Source organism: Amblyomma maculatum, chromosome 3 (genome assembly GCF_055883805.1).
Source record: "Amblyomma maculatum isolate TAMU_Amacu chromosome 3, ASM5588380v1, whole genome shotgun sequence".
Lineage (NCBI taxonomy): Eukaryota > Metazoa > Arthropoda > Arachnida > Ixodida > Ixodidae > Amblyomma > Amblyomma maculatum.
In genome coordinates this window covers 17,577,586-17,582,799 of record NC_139346.1, presented here as the reverse complement: position 1 = coordinate 17,582,799, position 5,214 = coordinate 17,577,586, and the positions used below count along the sequence as shown (strand labels likewise).

At 43.4% G+C, this 5,214-nt stretch overlaps 1 long non-coding RNA gene across 1 annotated transcript; it reads right to left on the bottom strand.

Moving 5' to 3' along the window:
- Window positions 1-861: 861 nt before the first annotated feature.
- On the bottom strand, window positions 862-4,455 carry LOC146194285 (uncharacterized). The gene is made up of 3 exons (XR_014705858.1): window positions 4,172-4,455; window positions 3,929-4,089; window positions 862-2,417 (listed from the first exon to the last, which is right to left on the bottom strand). It is a non-coding gene; the product is annotated as an uncharacterized LOC146194285 (long non-coding RNA).
- Between the last annotated feature and the right edge of the window lie 759 nt (window positions 4,456-5,214).

The following is a 5,214-nucleotide window of genomic DNA, read 5'->3' as shown; positions in this document are numbered from 1 at the left end:
CATACAGTCTGTGCTTGTATGGTTAAATTGCGAGGGTGTACATATCACCTGCGCTCCTGACCAACCTCACTCTGCATAAGTATTCACCAAGCAGTTTTCGTTCCATCAAAAGGCTTTCACAATATTCAGCGACACAAGCAGCTACTCAGACAGCATCAGTGTAGCATTCTTGGAGCTTCGCAAATCTGTGGATACATTGTTTACTAGCAAAACATGCACGGTATGTAGATATGTGTACTAGGACGCACAAGATGCCGTGACAATGTGGACTGCCCTTACGTCTACAGCTGCCCTTTAATCCTGTTACATTCTAGCCTGCAGTGAATTCAGCAGCAAGGTTTCACAATTAAATCATCCCAACTTTATATTTCTAGACTTGACCCCAGCACCGACAAAGTTCATTGTATTACCAGCATTTTGGTGGCATATTCAACCAGCAGGCCAATTAACTCAACGTCATGCAGGTTCTAGTGCAGATGTTTTCATGCAAACTACGGGTATCATCAACGAAGGAGGCTTTACTATACATACCTTTTCAGCACGCTGTTTTATGACTGGTTAAAGTCTGGTACATTTCAAAGTATAAGGCACATATTATTGTATGCATGTCTACAGATTGCAGATTATGCTGGCTTGCTTCTGAATGAGACTGCAAAATGCTGAAAATAGTGGCCACCTTTCAATGCAGCTTTTGCAGAAAACGGTTTGATTTTTCTATTCCCCATGAGCCACTATTTTTCGAGGCCGTGTAAAGGTGAACGCGGCAACTAGAAAATCTAGGTTTGTCAGTGCCACAAGGACCACCACTTTGTAGTACATTTGGGCATTATCTAATGTTACCAAATGAGTGTTAGAGACATGTTGCTTTCAAAATAATTTATTGGTTAGCCGCAGGTTCATCAGCACATACAAAATTTTTAGGCTAGAAGGAAGTTGACCTAGAGCAAGACATCTTTTATTCACGCTTCTTTGCTGTCTTCCTCTCTCCTAAATATACAAATGTGTATATACAGCTTCACAATCATGATGTGTTGAGGTCAGTGCTAAATAAAAAAAAAATGCATCCAACAAAGGTATAGTTAGAGATTGAGTACACAAAATTCATTCTAAGTGAGCCTATATATGTCTTGTAGATTCCAATGGAAGGCAAGTATAGCAGGGGGCAGCAGAAACTCAGGCAGGCAGATAAAAAGTTTGCGGGGATCAGATGGATGCAGCTGACAGAGGATCGGGTTATTTGGATAGATATGGGAGAGACATCTATACAAGCAGGTAGTATATACACAACTGCACAATTATGATGCATTTGCGGTCAGTGCTAAAAAAAATTCCACCCATCAACGGTATAGGTGGGGAGTGAGCACACAAAATTCATTCTAAGTGAGCCTATATATGTCTTGTAGATTCCAGGGGAAGGCAAGCGTAGCAGGGGGCGGCAGAAATTCGGGCAGACAGATGAGATTAGGAAGTCTGCGGGGATCATATGGATGCAGCTGATGTATCTGCGGTCAGTTCCAAAAGAAGAAAAATTCTACCCATCAAAGGTAAAGGAAGGGAGTGAGTACACAAAATTCATTCTAAGTGAGCCTATATATGTCTTTTAGATTCCAAGGGAAGGCAAGTTTAGCAGGGGGCGGCAGAAACTCGGGCAAGCAGATGAAATTAGGAAGTTTGCGAGAATCATGCACCTGGCACAGGATCGGGTTATTCGGATGGATATGGGAGAAGCATTTGCCCAGCAGTGGGTGCAGTCAGGCTAGTGATATCAACAAACTAACAACTGGATGAGTTGGTACTGATTCATCTTAAAACCAGCCAGAAGACGAAACACGTGAGAGGAGCACAAGACAAAGTTTGACTAACAACTGAAATGTTACTGAAGGAAAGAGGCAAAAGAAGATTCGCACAGAAATGCACGTGCACGAAAAACCCCCAAAGCAGTGAAAGCGTGGAAAGCAGAAAGGGTCTAAAAAATCAAAATCTAAAAAAAGCAAATTCCTTATGGTCAAGAACCACTCGTTACAAAAGGGAAGCCACAGATCCAAGTCCAAAGGCACACTATACTGCAAAGGCTAAGGACGTGTGTGTGGCTAAGAAATCGGTCAACAGTCTTTTGGGGCCTTTTTTACATGTGCATCTCTGTGCAAGTCTTCTTTTGCCTCTATCCTTTATTAAATTCCAGTTATTAGTCCAGCTGTCCTGCAATTCTCTCTTCTCATATTTTCCGGCTTGTTTCAGAATGAATAAGGTGATGACTCTACAAACCTTGCACAAACTGGAAACCAGTGTAACTGTCAGATGGAAACCTTTCCCTTATTTGGCTTGCATTACAAATAGGGAGGACTTTACTGTGATGTCTGCCAAGGCATCCCCAAAGCCAGTGCGCAAGCTGGCTGTAGCAGATGTAGTGGTGCCTCCTGTTGACAAGAGAAAAAGTAATATTCACTTTTCAGCATAGCAAAATGAAAATATGATTTAGGTCTTTTACAAATTTGAAAGTTATTCATGCATCTGTACAATTAATTCCCATCTAACAGAAGCTGTACAGTGTAACTTTCACTGTCAATTTATTCTCCCTGGAAGTATGGCAAACTTTGAATTCTGCTGCAGGTGATTGAGAGAGAATGAGACCCACCCAATATTAGAACTCCAGTGCAATCACAATTTGCTACTGCAGCAAAATAATGCCTGAAGGCAATGCAGCTTTTGACTGAAAAAACCTGGTAGTCGTCTTACACCCTCTATACTAGTGTTGTGGCCGATGTCAATGTCCACGCTGATATCATCCGCATAGCACGAAGATGTTAAGTATGCGACTTATGCATTAAGCAGCTCTGTGCATGGAGTCATTCTATTCGAAGGAGCCATAAACTACAAGTGCACTTCTGTCAACAGCTCTCCGTTGTTTTCCCACAACACGGCACGTGCCAAACTTTCTGCAAGTGCCGCAAAACTACTCTATAACTTCATTTGCTAACTGTAAAATTTCCAACAGTTACTCAAACTGTGGAAGTTTCGGTGTACTGGCCTTTGGGAGAACGTCTTTCTTTTTTTTTTTTTTTTGGTTGTTACATTGCAGCACATGTAAAATGTCAGTGTCAAAGCATTTTGGAGAGGTTTACTGTGTGGAGGTGTTGATGATGGTATCAGTGAAGTCAATTTTTTTAATTATATTTGCACACTATACAACACTCACCTAATGCAAGTGGGTAAAAAAAAAACTAGCAAATAAAACTTTGAGTGCTGGTATGGTGATTGTTCTGGCAGCAAGTGGGGACAGGCTATAACAAGAGTTGTCGGGCTAGTTAGTGATCGTCTGCAGAAGCCAGTCCTGCTCTGTGTGTTTTTCTTTTCTGTGTTGTTTTTTAGTGCATTTTCCCACAGCTTCCGCAGGAGACAGGCTACTAGCACAGAGTCCTCCGAAATGAGATTGCTTTTGTACTTATTTACTGCATTTCTTGTGGCATTCCTTATGTATTTATGTTTTGAAGTGCTGCACTTGCTGAAGGTCATAACTGGCTAATAAAACAAGCAAATTTGTCCGGACAGCGTCCCCCCCTCGTTACTTCACATCAATGTGCATGCCCTTTCCATTTAGCAAGTTCACACTATCAGATGATGCGTGTTTTCTCATTTACTCGTGCATGGAATTAAGCAAACCAGTAATTTGCATGGTGAAACGTCATGCTCATGCGCTTTTACGAAAACAAGAAAAATATGAAAACCAGCGATGTGTTCGCGCTAACGTGGCGCAATATCAACACTGTAGACAGTGTAGATGATCGCAGGTAAGTAACGTTACAGGGGAAGCTTTATTTTATTAACACTGCCTTCCGCAATAGATTTCATTACAGCATTTCTTGCTCGAGAAAATGAAAAACAGGTGCCGCTTGTTCAAGTTATGTCGCCTTTCGCTCAAGGTTCTTACCTTGTGTTCTCGACTAGCAGTCCATGATCAAGAAGCATTTGGAGTAAATGCGGATGATCTGTAACACCCAGACGGCTGCTTCAGCTACGTAGTCGCCGCCGGGATCTCGCCAGATGCTCTCAAGAGCAGTCGGCATCGGCACGCACCGCCCGCAGCTGCACCTGTTCGAAAGCTTCGGTTAGCGATTGCGCACTTTCGCAACGGTCAAACGTAGGCTAGGCTGCAAGACTCGGACATACATACCAATGCGTAGTTCCGAAACGGCTGGGATCGGGAGGCTGACGGTCGGGGCTTCTGCAAGCCGGAGTTGTGCCGCGGTTACCGCGGCCTCTCGACACAAGTGTTACTGTACCGGTCGCTCGCAGGGTCCATCTTCGCCGACCTGGCACCCGAAAAGTTGCGTCGGCGTAAGGCTCAAAGCCCACGATGTAACCATGTTTTAACAGTAGCGACTATATTCTAGTTCACTATAGCAGCACAGCGACGCTGGAACCCAGGAAGGAACCTAGGCGTCGGCCATATTAAAAAACCCTATGTGAGCGTAGAGTAGGGCACAATTAGAACCTCTAAAATACACCGAGCTTGGTCAACTTTGGCTCAGCAGGCTCCGGCAACGGGAGCTTCTCATTGGCTTAGCGCTATGACGTACTCTGTTGAGTTGAGGAGGACGCGCGCTAGGAAACCGAAATTCTGTTTTTGTCGCTATTAAATCAACGCGGGCGATGAAACGAATCGAGGTATATTATATGATGCAGGACAAGGATTCCATTTAACTAAGCCGTGCAAAATTTCCGGAAAACGTTTCACGACCCCTTTAAAAGAAGGTATCGGTTATGGGATAATAGAGTTCCTACAGGAAATATACCGGGATAACAAAGTAGAAATTACGTGGGAAGGGATAAGAAGTACGGCGGATGTCAAAATATGCCCAAGGATTAAGACAAAGCTGTCCTCTATCACCTGTGCTATTCATGCTTTATATGATAAACCTGGAACGGAGGATACAAGACAGTAACCTTGGTTTTAACCTGTCATATAGATTAAGTGGAAAGGCGGTAGAGCAGCGCCTCCCCGGTTTGATGTATGCAGACGATATTGTGCTGCTAGCTAAGAGTCTGGAAGAATTGCAAACACTAGTTAAGTATTGCGGAGACGAAGGGGACGCTCTAGGCTTCAATTTCAGCGCAGTTAAGTCGGATCTGAAGATTTTCAACGGCTCAACTGATCAGGGTCTTAAAATACAAGGCCATGAAATACCTAGAGTAGCAGAATATAAATATTTGGGG